This window comes from Rhinatrema bivittatum, unplaced genomic scaffold (genome assembly GCF_901001135.1).
Source record: "Rhinatrema bivittatum unplaced genomic scaffold, aRhiBiv1.1, whole genome shotgun sequence".
Lineage (NCBI taxonomy): Eukaryota > Metazoa > Chordata > Amphibia > Gymnophiona > Rhinatrematidae > Rhinatrema > Rhinatrema bivittatum.
Window position 1 is genome coordinate 36,593 of NW_021821204.1, and position 14,992 is coordinate 51,584.

The following is a 14,992-nucleotide window of genomic DNA, read 5'->3' on the forward strand; positions in this document are numbered from 1 at the left end:
TGATGGTTTCTTGAACTTATTAGCTACGTTTGAATTGAGTCCGCCAATTCAAACTTCCACACATAAAGCAGGCCATACTTGGATCAGTTGCTATTCCCATTGCCATATATTGCTAATGTTTCTGTTTCCAATTCATCAGTTTTCTCCTGTGCCCTGGTCTGATCATGTTTTAATTACTTTAATGTAACCTTAAAAAGTGGGAATACTAATACAGAATCATTTATTGAGATAAAGGAGTATTGGGGCCATATGGATATGGAACAATTTAAAGATCTGGGAGAAAGGTTAAAGTAGAAATTGCAAAGTCTCCACCCAAGTTTTATCTTGCTCATTGATTACAACCCTTAGATCTACAATGGATGTAGTTGTACCATTAAAAACTAAGGATGAGAGCGGATGACGTCACCGCGCAGGACGGATGGCTAAACCCGGCGGCTCACCTCCCGCCCCGATCATCAGGCACCATCGGCGTCCTTGCGCCTCGGTTCCCCTCCAAAACCGAGGACCGGCAACTGCTAGCGCTGCTATGGCAGCTAACAAAAAAAAATTGGACCTCAAACGTTTTTCCTTCGCCGCAGCCGCGGCGGAGCTCGACTCGGAGAGCGCGGACAAAATGGCGGACGGAGCGGCCTTGCTCACTGACCCGGAGGAGGAGGCAATATCGGGGCCCACGGAGTCGGGAGACGGCGGGGCACCATCCCGGGCTGACTTCTCCGCTTGGTTTGGGGCCATACGAGCAGACATGGCCCAATATAAAAAAGATATGGAGGCTATAATGTCCGGGCTCAAAACAGAGGTCTCTGAGTTGAACCACCGCGTGGAAACTGTGGAGGAGGGACTAGAGGAGCAGCAGTCACATAATCAGGCCCTCAGTGAAGAACAACAGAACTGAGAGACTCGCAAGACACCTTAGCAAGGCAAGTGGAGGATATGGAAAACAGGCTGAGAAGATCTAACCTCCGGTTTAGGGGCATCCCAGAGATTAATGAAAATACAGATTGTATGAAAGTTATACAAGATATTTGCCTGACCTTGCTTCATGCGGAGCCCGCTGCAGCTGAGGAGACCTCTATCATACTGGACAGAGCACACAGATCCTTGGGGACCCCAGGAATAATCAGGCTCGGGACATCATTGCTTGTTTTCATCACTTTACCATGAAGGAAAAGGTGATGACTGCGGCCAGGAAGCAAGGCTCCCTGCAGTGGCATGGGAACAAGATTGAAATCTTCCAGGACTTGGCATTTACCACAATTCAAAAACGGAGAGAATTCCGGGCAGTGGTGCAGGTATTGCGTGATCAGAACTTTCGCTCTAGATGGCTGTTTCCCTTTGGACTGAGTTTTTCTATCAATGGCATCACCTCTAAAGTGCAGCAGGTGTCGGAGGCTGAGGAGATCCTGAGAGCGGCGGGCTACATGTCAGAGTCACGGCGACCGCTGAAAGTAGGAGCTCCAGAGGCACCCCACATGAGAGAGTGCCCAAAGTGGCAACGAGTGCCTAAGGGTGGGAAGCGGCTTCGCAGGAATTCAGAGGATTCTAATGCATCCAAAGGCCCAGGCTGAGGCGAAGGGACTCTGTGGTAACAATTCTTCACTTTGGACTGGAGCCTCACGAGGGGGCTTGGGGTCACTGCGGCCATACACAGGCCGGGACCCCGGTTCGGTTAAGTTTTTACAGTCTTACAGGTTGATTGGATATCGTTGTCTTGTATGTGTTCACGGGGGAGGGCGGGGGGTGGGATAGGACTTGCTCGGTGATGTCATCACTCTCCAAGGTCGAAGCCCACGCAGATAGTGGGTGCATTGGGGGACGGGGAGGGTGGGGAGGGGTAGGTGAAGGGAGACCGGTTCAGTATTACTTTATCCTTAGTCCCGCAGGACCTACAGTGGGGTGGGGTGCGAGGCGCATACTCCGCTGGTTACTACTGGGAGGTGTGCCATGCTGTTTCTTCACAGCGGGGTGGAAAAGCTGTCCTCAACTTCTCACGTTTGTAGATGGATAGTTTAAAACTACTCTCTATAAACACTAAAGGGCTGAATTCCCCCATGAAAAGGAAAACCTTCCTACAGGATATGAAACGTGTACATGCTGATATTGTGTTCTGTCAGGAAACCCACTTGACCAAACGGTATGAAAAATTGCTGACCTCCAGGGATTTTCCCCTCTTTTTCCATGCGGCAGCATCTAAAGGGAGTAAATATTGCGGGGCGGGCATTTTGTTTTCTCAGCATCTCACGCCAGAGGTCGGAACCATTTTAAGGGACGTGGAGGGCCGATATATCATGCTGAAAGTGCAGATTCACCATACTCTTTACACACTGGTTAATGTGTATGCGCCCACAAGTGACCAGGCCGGTTTCTATGGAAAGCTTTCCAAGATATTGGCGGATTGGTCGGAGGGTCAGGTTATTGTGGGTGGGGATTTCAATATCACCAGAAATCCCTATCTGGACAACACGGGCTCTAGTTCAGGGGGGCGTCGCAAGGATAGGCAATCCTTTAAGCATTTGATTGAGGATAGGGGCCTAACCGATATCTGGCGATTATTGAATCCTACAGCCAGGAACTACACTTTCTTTTCTAATCCACACCAATCCTATTCAAGGATCGATTATTTCCTAATTGATAAATCCCTGGTGAGCCATGTCCTAGATACAGATGTGGGCAATATCACCTGGTCGGATCATGCTCCAATTTGGGTTACTTTGAGGCAGCCCGGGGGGGAGCAGGGGACTCGGTTCTGGCGTCTTAATGAGCATTTACTTGATGATAAGGCTTTTGTTGAAACTATTAATGGAGCCATACGTGATTTCCTGGACACGAATGATAATGGGGAGGTAGGCCCCGGTACACTCTGGGAGAGTTTGAAAGTGGTCCTTCGGGGTTTATTTATTTCCAGGGCAGTGTTTGTAAAAAAGGATAGTGCGAAGAAGCGACTACAGTTGCTAGAGTCCATTGCTCATTTAGAATTACGCCACAAAAAGGCTATGGAGCCTTCTGTTGCACAACAGTTAAAAGAGGCACGTAGAGCCCTTCATGATTTAGAGCTGGGGAATATTGCCCACCAATTAGATCTCCTGCGTCAGCAACATTTCGAATATGGCAATAGGGCGAGCAAACAATTGGCACGAAAACTGAAAGAAAAGGAGGCAGTCACACAAATTACGAAAATTCGAAATATAGATGGGCAATTTCTCCACTCACAGGGGGAGATAGGTAAGCGATTTAATGCCTTTTATCAAGAACTCTATGACTCCGACCAGACCATAACTGCTCAAGAGATCTCCAAGTATTTGGAGGGTGTTACACTACCAGCATTAGCGGAGACAGATAGACAGCGTCTAGACAGGGAGGTGACACAAATAGAAGTTTTACAGGTTATTAAAGAGCTCAAAATGGGCAAATCCCCTGGACTGGACGGGTATTCCGGGAAGTTTTATAAAGTGTTCGGCCCCCTACTGGTGACCCCTCTTGTAAACATGTTTAATGATCTCAGGGACACGGGCCATATTTCACAACAGGCTAACACTGCGGGCATTACTATCCTGGCCAAACCCGGGAGGGATCACACCCTGTGCGGCTCCTATAGGCCGATATCGCTTATCAATGTTGACCTAAAGATTTTGGCTAAAATTCTAGCCCGGAGATTGGGACAGGTGGCTCCTATTCTAGTGGCTCCGGACCAGTCCGGGTTTATCCCTGGGAGGCTCGCTTCCGATAATGTGCGTCGCGTTGTCGAACTGATTGAACATGTACAAAATAATGATATTCCTGCTACTCTTCTCTCCATCGATGCCGAAAAGGCGTTTGATAGGGTTCACTGGCCCTATCTATTCCAAGTCTTGTCAAAAATGGGGCTGGGTGCTAATTTTCAGACTTGGGTATCTAAACTTTATGACCATCCACAAGCCCGCATTAAGATTAATGGAGCGTATTCCCCACCTTTTGAGGTCCGGAGGGGTACCAGGCAGGGATGCCCCTTGTCACCCCTGCTCTTTGCTTTGACCCTGGAACCACTGGCAGAGACTATCAGACGCTCCCCGATCATCACGGGTCTGCCCGTGGGAGGGTCTGAGTATAAATTGTCCCTTTTTGCGGATGATCTTCTTTTCACAGTCACGAACCCTGCCACCTCCTTATTTGAGTTAGCGCAAGCAATTAGATCCTTCGGGAGAGTGTCCGGGTTCAAGATGAACGAGGACAAATCTGAGTTGCTCAATGTTTCCATGCCTGAGTTAGCATATTCGCAGCTGGCGGCCCAATTACCCTTTAAGAAGGCTAAACAATGGATTAAGTACTTGGGGGTTAAGATTTGCCCTGATTTACGGCAACTATTTGAGCTAAACTACACGCCTCTTCTTACCTCCATTCAACACAGTTTTGATAGATGGGACAGACTGAGTTTGTCCTGGCTAGGGCGCATTGCGGCTGTCAAAATGACGATACTTCCCAAATTTTGCTACCTGTTCCAGACTCTGCCTGCCAAGGTACCTTACAAAGCATTGACTCTGTGGCAGCGGAAGCTATTCCGATTTGTCTGGAAAAGGAGACCCCCAAGGGTGGCTAGATCGGTGCTATATAAGGATAAGTTGCATGGGGGCCTTAACTTCCCTAATTTACTATGGTACTACGTGGCTAACCTGCTGGCTGTGATAGTCAATTGGCATTGCCAGACTCAGTCCAAACCCTGGATATCCATAGAGAAGGCGATAGCTCGAGCGCCTCCTTTGGTCACTAGGGTATGGGCAACGCCCAGACCGACGGGGGGGAGTCTAACAACTTTTTCACAAGTGGTGCTGGAAACCTGGCGGCTATGGAAAACCCAGCTCGTGGGAGACCACGTGGCGTATTTGTATACATCCTTTCTTCATAACCACATGTTCCCCCCGGGGATGGACGAAGCGTTCATTAGCAGATGGCAGCGTAGGGGCCTTACCACTTTGGGGCAACTCTGGAAGGGAGGGAAACTTATACCATTCACCGACTTATTGGCCCAATACCACCTAGAACCGTCCGACCACTACACTTACCTGCAATTATCTCATTTCTTCTCTACTTATAGGCTAACTAGGTTGTTCGCTCAAGAACAGCCGCTATTTCTGACACTCTGTGGGAACGCGGATCGGGTTCGGCGACATGTCTCTAGGATATATGCTTTGCTGAATGATGGAAAAGGAGGGAAGCCTTTATATCGCACACGCTGGGACTCTGATCTGGGCGGAGCCATGACCGGGAAGGCCTGGGAATCTTGCTACCTGCGCATTTCTAGGTGCTCAGTCTCTGCGACACTGAAAGAAAATGGCTATAAACTTCTTTATAGATGGTACCTCACACCGGCACGTTTGCACAAAATGTCCTTGCGCCCCAATGCCAGCTGTTGGAGGTTGTGTGGCCTAGAGGGTACCTTCTTTCACATGTGGTGGGATTGCCCTAAGGTGGTACAGACCTGGACGAGTATTCAGGACTATATTCAGAATACCTTACATTTTAAGATCAACTTAACTCCCCAGCTTTGCCTTTTACAGGCTGACCCGGAGGAGGGTAGCTCCGGGGAACGAGCATTGACGGCGCAGGTCGTACTAGCGACCAGGTGTGAAATTGCGTTCTGGTGGAAGCGGGCAGACACCCCAACCCTGAGTGATGTTCTGCACAGACTGGATAGGGTGTACCTTATGAGTCATCTTACTGCAATCAGGCAGGATCAGCTACCTAAATTTCAGAAGATCTGGGGGCCCTTTTCTAGGGGGAAACTTAAGGATTGATATCTGGTAGTAACACAATTGTGGAGAGGTAGATCCACTCTACTGGCGTCCTTAAGGAGGTACATTTCTTTTCTAACTATGACATTTCTCTTCACCTCATTGTCCTCTTAATGGGCTCTACATCTACTCCTCGGGATAGGTCGGTAAAGGAATTTTGGATGAACTGGTTTGGGGGGGGAGGGTGGGATGGGTAAGGGAGGGTCGGGGTACAGTGGACGCAATAAAAGCGAAGGTCCACACAGAGTTTAAGCAGTTTTTATTCATCTGTTAGTTTCACACCACCACATTGATGTCAAGCATTATGTTGTTTTTGATATATGTATATACTATGACATACTGAGCAATAGCTGTGCTTTGGAGAGTAGACTTGGGTCCCATATGCGCGGGAGGTGGCATTCTCTTAAGCGGGCTCTCAGTTTACTGAGGCGGGACGCATGTGTAGCAATCATGTACTTCCACTCTGCGTTGTCTAGAGTGTACAATGTATGTCCTTCTGTGCACTATGTCGTTTACACTGTGGAGTGATACTATACCTTTGTATGTCCTTCAGTTTTAATTCAATAAAATACAAATTTCAAAAAAAAACAAAAACTAAGGATAAGGCTTTTCAGCATAAAAGCGTCCAAAGGTTTTCTGATGAGATTAAATGTTAAAAGAGACTTGTGCAGAAAGCTGAATGTAAATGGAGGCATTATCCCTGCAAACTCAATTTATCATTGTTTAAGATTGCTAGGTCAGAGTATAGAAACACCTACATATCAGCTAGAAGATCTTTTTTTTTCCAAAAAACTTCTTAATAATCCCTGTCGTTCGATGGAGTTGTTCAGCATGATTAATAATTTTTTGGAATCTAATCATGTGCAGACTCTGGAAAATATTTCCCCTCAGACCTACACTAATTTTTTGCAGCATAAGGCTAATTCATTGGCTCGCCAAGGAAGTTTTACGGAAGTCGACAATTGTAATACAATATGCTCTAAAACTGAATTTAGCAACCCTAAATGGCAGATGTTTGAGTATGTATCATCTACGGAAGTCGAGGATATGCTTAGTCAATTAAAAAGGTCACACTGTAACCTTGACCGCGTCCATTCTGGGTATTACATAATCTAAAAGATGACATAACAGAACCCTTTGTCAGGATTCTTAATTTTTCTCTAGCTGAAGGATCTGTTCCTGACATTTTGCAGGAATCAGTTATCCGTCAAATCTTAAAGAAGAAATCCTTCCCACTTGATCAAGCTGAGAGTTCTAGACTATCTCCAATCTTCTAACATTGGGGAAGTTATTGGAGAAGATTCTTTTTAAACAAATAGATGAGTATATCTCAGATCAAAAAGCACTGCACAACAATCAATGTGGGTTCAGGATGAATCATAGTAATGAGACACTTAGTATCAATAAATAATTACCTCCTTCACACCATGGATGCTGGATCTTCTGTTACTGCCATTTTCTTAGATATCTCTGCTGCATTCCACATCTCATACCACATCTCAAAAAAGATATGGCAGAATTAGAAAAGATATAGAGAAGGACAACCAAAATGATAAAGGGGATGGAACAATTCCCTATGAAGAAAGGCTAAAGAGGTTAGGACTCTTCAGCTTGGAGAAGAGACTGCTGAGGGGAGATATGGTAGAGGTCTATAAAATAATGAGTGAAATGGAGCAAGTAAACGTTAATCAGTCGTTTACTCTTTCAAAAAGTACAAAGACTAGGGGATCCGCAATGAAGTTACTAGGTAATACATTTAAAACTAATAAAAGAAAATATTTTTTTATTCATTGTATAATTAAGCTCTGGAATTCATTGCCAGGGGATGTGGTAAAAGCTATTAGTGTAGCTGCATTCAAAAAGGGTTTGGACAAGTTCCTGGAGAAAAAAGTCCATTAACCATTATTAAAGAAGAGTTGCAGAAATCCACTGTTATTCTTGGGATAAGCAGCTTGGAATCTATCTACCCGATGGGATCCTGCCAGGTATTTGTGACCTGGCTTGGCCACTGTTGGAAAGAGGATACTGGGCTTGATGGACCTTTGGTTTGACCCAGTATAGCAAGTCTTATGTTCTTATTTGATTCAGTCAATCATGAAATTATCCCAGGTGGAGATTGTCAGTAAGGTATTTAGCTGATTTGCTTATTTGTCCCCTGGGGTGCAGTGGGTTAAAATTAATAATTCATAGTCTTCTCAGTTGTCTGTAGGTGTTCTGCACGGATCATCTCTATCTATATTATTTAATCTTTTTATGACTCCTTTATGTGCACTGTAAGAATCATGTAATGCTACTTTTAGATGTTATGCTGATAATTTTCAGGTGTATTTCCCAGTTAATGATAAATGGTTTTTTATACTTTTGATAAGATATGTGAATATTTTAACGCTAGTTATTGAATGGATGACACAGATGCTGTATCCTTCAATGTGTTTAAAACCGAAGCTCCCTGGATTGCAGGACCCAATACTCGTCCCCTCCCTCCCTCAAATTTAATTTTCAAGGGGAAAAGATTAAGTTTTCAGAAAATGTGCAGAACCTTGGTTTCTATTTGATTTAAGGTTAACTTTCTCCTATCATTTGCAGAGGGTTCTTGCTGCCAGCTACTATAAATTTAGAACACTCCGCACCTTCGTCCTTTTTTTTTTTTTTTACCAGTTTCAAATTTTCACACCCTTGTTCAGACTTTTATATTTACTACTGTTGATTACTATAACTCCCTATTTATTGGCTTGCCACAGTACTGTTTAGGCTCTCTTCAGCTTTTACAAAATTCAGCTGCACAATTAATATTTAAAGCTGCAAAAAAAGATCATATCTCCCCATTATTGGAGATTCATTGCCTTCCTGTGCAGCAACAGATTACATGAGAAATTACTACTTACCTGATAATTTCCTTTTCCTTAACGAAGATAGATGGAATCAGGACTAGTGGATTATACACCTCTATCAGCAGATGGAGACGGAGCAAATTGATGTCACAGTATATATACTCCTGCAGTGAGAATACTGTCAGTATTCTCGTCAAAAGCAACTATGGACAGACTAGCAAAAAACTTGATTAAAATCAGGCAACCATTTCTGTACTCAACCAACAAGAAACACTGAACTCAGGCAAGAATGTATGAATACTAATCGAGGGCCTGGATAAACACTTATCAGTAATCCCTGTAACACGTAGCCACACAGAAGGTCCATAACACAATCATTCAGCAGCCAAGGGCGGGAAGCTGAATCCATCTACCTTAAGGAAAAGGACACTATCAGGTAAGTAGTAATTTCTCATTTCCTAGCATGTAGATAAATGGATTCAGGACCAGTGGGATGTACTCAGGCTACTCCCGAATAGGGTGAGAGGCTGCCCCTGGTTCAGTCAAAACTGCACGTGCAAAGGCTGCATCCTCCTGGGCCTGCTCATCCAGGCAATAATACCTGGAAAAGGTGTGTAAGGAGGACCACATTGTAGCTCGGAAAATGTCGATGGGAGACAACAATCTAACCTCCGCCCATACCTGAGCCATAGTGGAATGAGCCCTAATCTGAGTAGGCAATGACTTTTCAGCAGACACACAGGCAGCCGTGACTACCTCCTTAATCCAGCGAACTATTGTAGCCCACAACGCTGGCTTGCCCTGTTTCCCTCCACCATGAAGGACAAACAGGCGATCTGTCTTTCGGATAGATTTAGAAACCTCCAGATACCTCATGACATATCTCTTGACATACAAGAACTGCAACAGCATTATTCCTCTGCTTCTCTTCCCTTATCCAAGGACGGAAAAGAAATGGACTCAATCATGTGAAAATCCGAGACCACTTTAGGCAAGAAAGAAGGAACAGTATGCAGCTGTATCATTCCTGGAGACACCTGAAGGAACGGCTCCTGGCAAGACAAGGCTTGCAGCTCGGAAATTCGACGTGTAGAACATATCGCTACCAGAAACACCATTTTCAAGGTCAGTAACTGCAAACAAAGGCTACGCAACGATCAAAACATAGGGCCCGCTAAGAAATCCAAACACCAGATTAAGACTCCACAAGAGAACTGGTAACTGCAAAGGAGGACGAAGATGTTTCACTCCCCTCAAGAAACGGGCCACAACAGGATGAGATGATAAGGATTCACCATTCACCTGGCCCCTGAAACAGGCAAGTGCTGCTATCTGTACCTTCAAGGAATTAAGGGCCAACCCTTTACTTAACCCATCCTGCAAAAATTCCAAAATGAGCGGGATCCTAACTGAATGAGGAAGCACTCCTCGATCTTCACACCAAGCCTCAAGCACTCGCCAAACCTGCACATAGGCTAACGAACTGAAGAACTTTCATGCTTAACAAGATGGCAATCACCGCAATAGAATATCCACGCTTCAACAAGCGAGCCCTCTCAAGGGCCATATCATAAGACAAAACTGAGTCAGATCTTTGTGAAGGACAGGCCCCTGCTGCAATAGATTCCTGTGGATCAGAAGATGGAGGGAGGAGTCTACCAGGAGCCTTCTCAGATCTACATACCATGGTCTCCTGGGCCAATTTGGTCCCACCAAGAGTACCATGCCCCTGTGGCCTTCAACCCTCCAAACTATTCTGCCCAACATGGACCACAGGGGACAGGCATACAGCAGCTTGTCCTCTAGCCAGATCTGCACCAGAGCATCGATACCCAAGGACTTTGGATCTCTCCTGCAACTGAAGAATCAATTAACTTTAGCACTGCGAGAAGTCACCAGCAGGTCTAGAAACGGAAGTTCCTAGCAATCCACTATCAGCTGAAACGCCTCATTCAACAATACTCATTCTCCTGGGTCCAGACTCTCTCTGCTGAGAAAGTCTGCTCTTACATTGTCTTTTTCTGCAAAGCCAAAATCTCCTGAAGATGCATATCCACCCATTTCTGTGACACTTGCTGGCTCTTGGTTCTTCCCTGCCAATTGATGTTAGCCACCGTCATTGCATTGTCCAACATTACTCGGACTGCTCAACCCCACAGCCTGTCGCTGAACTGCAAGCATGCCAACCAGACCACCCGGGCTTCCAGCCAATTGATGTTCCAGACAGACTCCTCTGTATTCCAGTGCCCTTGCGCCTTTAGTTCCTGACAGTGAGCTCCCCAACCCTGAAGGCTCACATCTGTCATGAGGATCAACCAGTCTGGTGATGTCAGGGAAACTCCCTCTCTCAGATGCTCCACTTACAACCACCACTGGAAGTGAGAGCAGACTTCCATCGGCAGGTGGAGCCGAATCGAATAGTCCTGAAACTGTGGGTTCTAATAAGACAGCAGGGAGTGCTGAAGAGGACGCATATGCACTCTTGCCCACAGCACCACTTCCAGGGTCACCGCCATCAGAGTACCTGTAGATAGGACTACACTGTCAGGCATATGGTGTTCACCAAGAGACGCACCTGTGGCATCAACTTCTGAATATGAGCTTATGGCAGAAAAACCTTGCCCTGCTTCGTGTCGAACAGCACGCCCAGATACTCCGACTGGGATAGCTGAAGACTGCTCCTGGCTAGGTTTACCACCCAACTGAGCTCCTGAAACAGGGAGATCACTCTGTGGGTCACCAGATGGCTCTCTTCCAGAGATTTGACCAGAATCAACCAATCGTCTAGATACGGGTGTACGAGGATCCCATTCAGTTCTGCTGCCGCCACCACCACCATAACCTTGGAAAAAGTTCTGGGAGCAGTGGCCAGAACAAAAGGCAGTGCCCCAAACTGATAATGGCACACCAACACCACAAAATGCAAAAAGCGTTGGTGCTCCAATTGAACAGGAATATGGAGGTACGCCTCGGACAGATTCAAGGAAGTCAGAAGTTCCCCCAACTGGATGGCCATTATCACTGAGCGCAATGTTTCCATGCGAAAATGAGTCACGAGGGAACAAGAAGTGATCTGCAATGTCATTGCTACTGCTTCAAACGCTTAAGAATGGCCTTAATCCTTCTATCATGCACATCCTTCAAGGCCGCTCCTCCTTCCACGGGGATAGTCCGTTTAGATACGGCACAGACAAGCGCATCCACTTTCGGAAAACACAAGATCAATCAATCCTTGAATGGCCTCCATAACTGGGAAAAAAAACAAGAGGCTTTATGCAAAGAGACCAAGATGGGATTTTTCTTTGGCTCAGATATGGAATCAGCCCCAGGAACTCCCAGAATCTTCAATGTCTGGGAAGTTAGGGCCAGCAGTTCATCCCTATGAAAGAACCGCAACATAGTTCTATACGGTTCCAGGCCTGGAGGAATTTCCCCATCCTCCAAGAAGTCAGGATCTGCCTCATCATCAGTGCCATCCTGATTCCTATCCGAGACACCTGCCGCTCGAGGTGTACTTCACGCTTAAACAAAGTACCGGAAGATGGAGAGGCCACCGCCTGAGGATCCGACCTAACCGGATTGAAGGGGGCCGAGGACTGTGCCTGAATAAAGGTTTATTTATAATCCTTGAAAAACGTCTACCCAAGAAAAGGCAGAAGGATCCATGACAAACCCAGGAGGCGCTTGTGCGGCGCCCACTGAGCTGCCAGCCCCTGCTGAGGATCCAGTCAAGGGAGTTCCAAGTTCAGGTGTTCCTCCTGAAATATCCTTAACCAGGTCGTCATCAGGCTGGGAGGACCCAGGCTTAGTAAAATCAGATGAAGATAATTCTCCTTGAGCGCATATCCGCTAAAATCCGGGATCGGCGCGCGCAAGGCTATGGATTCTGTATAGCCGGCGCGCGCCGAGCCGCGCAGCCTACCTCCGTTCCCTCCGAGGCCGCTCCGAAATCGGAGCAGCCTCGGAGGGAACTTTCTTTTGCCCTCCCCTCACCTTCCCCTCCCTTCCCCTACCTAACCCACCCGCCCGGCCCTGACTAAACCCCATCCTTACCTTTGTCGGGGGATTTACGCCTCCCAGAGGGAGGCGTAAATCCCCGCGCGCCAGCGGGCCGCTAGTGCGCCGGGACGCGACCTGGGGGCGGGTCCGGAGGGCGCGGCCACGCCCCCGGGCCCGCCCCGGAACGCTCCCGACACGCCCCGAAAACGCTGCGCAGTTCGGGCCCACCCCCGACACGCCCCCCTCAGAAAACCCCGGGACTTACGCGAGTCCCGGGGCTCTGCGCGCGCCGGTAGGCCTATGTAAAATAGGCTCACCGGTGCGCAGGGCCCTGCTCGCCTAAATCCGCCCGGATTTGGGCGGATTTAGGCGAGCAGGGCTCTTAAAATCCGCCCCTAAGCGCACTGTCACCGCGCTCGCACAATGATAAGTAGGACAATGCGCATACAAAACAAACTGGGCGCACAATTTGGATGCACAGCCAGACGTACTTGCGCACACCGACGATCCTATAGAGGGCAGCCACACAGAAAAGAATGCAAAAATACCACTGCGGCCTACCACGTAGTGCACCCAAAGAAGCCTAGCCCCAAGGCCTAGCCCATCTGGGCTGCTCAACCCGCCAGGCTGCCCAGTTCCCCTAACCCCACGGGAGCGGGAACAAACATCGGGATGGCACACCAAGCACAGAGATCGGAGGAAGTACTACACTTCCCTTTTCATTCTGTCTCTGACCGTTTCTCCTTTGCTTTTCGCTGCTTTAAAACAGCTAAGTCCACTCCGGCCTTAACCAGCTACTGGACCAAGGCACTCATCTAAGGGACCACAGAAGTCACCTCAAGAATTCTCAATTGGGGGAGGGACCATTAGGTATCACTGCAGGAGAGCAGGGCAAATCTAATCTCAATTAATTCTCCTCTAAATTTGCAGCAATCCCCAGTAGGGAAATGCACACCACCATCTGCTGGAGACAGAGAATACTGGCAGGCTGATGTCACTGCAGGAGTATATATACTGTGATATCAGTTTGTTCCATCTCCATTTGCTGGCAGAGAAGCATAACCCACTGGTTCTAGATTGATCTGTCTGGATGCTAAGAAATATTTTGTTTGCTTTTTTGACTGCCACAGCACACTGAGTCGACGATTTCAATACATTATCCACTAAGATGCCTAGATCTCTTTCCTGGGTGGTAAATCCTAAGATAGAACCTAACATTGTGTAACTACAGCAAGGGTTATTTTTCCATATATGCATCACTTTGCACTTGTCCACATTAAATTTCATCTGCTATTTGGAAGCACAAACTTCCAGTCTCACAAGGTCCTCCTGCAATTTATCACAATCCGCTTGAGATTTAACTACTCTGAATAATTTAGTGTCATCCTCAAATTTGATCACCTCACTTTTGATACCCCTTTCCAGATCATTTATAAATATATTAAAAAGCACCAGTCCAAGGCACTCCACTGTTTACCTTTTTCCACTGTGAAAACAGACCATTTAATCCTACTCTCTGTTTCCTGTCTTTTAATTAGTTTTCAGTCCACAAAAAGACATCGCCTCCTATCCCATGACGTTTTAGTTTTCTTAGAAGCCTCTCATGTTGAACGCCTTCTGAAAATCCAAATACACCACATCTACAGGTTCACTTTTTATTCACCCCTTCAAAAAAGCTTATGTTTATTGTTTGTGGAGGCTTTTTCCTAAGTAATCCCTTTGGCAGCAGCACCACCATATTTTTAAACCTATTCTTACATTTTCTTTTTATATTTAATTTATGTGTTTATGTGATTTTGTTATTTTTTTCATTTTTATTTGCTGTATTTTATGTAGCAATTGTAATCCGCTGAGCATGACGTTGTTATCAATGGAATATAAATATTGTAATAAGTTAAAGAAATACAATTTTTTGGAATAGACTGTACGCTCTACTAAGAAGGAACTCTCTCTTATATGTGTTTGTACAGAGCTGCATATATCGTTAGTGTTATAGAAGTGATAAGTAGTAGTAGTAGTAGTAGTAGTAATAGTAGTAGACAGTGCAACCCTGATCTTATACAAGCTATGGGAGTGCTCTACCAGAGCCCCTTAATCCCACAGCTCTCCATCTAACTTCAAACTCCTGTTCTAAGGGTGATATTTTGCTTTTTCCTTTTCTTAACTGCATGCTTGAAACAATTCCAGGACTGACAACAAGCCTCACTTCATGCTCAGAGAAAGCCTACTTCAGTGGAGGGAAGGGTGTAAATCACTATCCGTCCCAGTAAAGCATCCTGAGTCTGTACAGTCCATCAAATAAAATGAAGAGAAGGGTCATTCCTTGATTTCCCACTGAAATCCGTTCAGCAATGACAGCTCGTGTATAGATGAGGTGGTGCATTTGCAACACCCAAAATA

The 14,992-nt window shown here is 46.3% G+C and overlaps 1 protein-coding gene across 2 annotated transcripts in view; it reads right to left on the reverse strand.

Moving 5' to 3' along the window:
* LOC115082519 (zinc finger protein 664-like) overlaps positions 1-14,992 on the reverse strand; it is a 41,184-nt gene that overhangs the window by 25,163 nt on the left and 1,029 nt on the right. The window contains exon 2 of one of the 2 annotated variants that reach the window (XM_029586749.1): positions 7,178-7,260. The exons of the other annotated variant lie outside the window; for it this stretch is intronic. The gene's annotated coding sequence lies outside the window, so the exon portion shown is untranslated. The remainder of the gene's footprint in view (positions 1-7,177; positions 7,261-14,992) is intronic. 2 annotated transcript variants of the gene reach the window in all.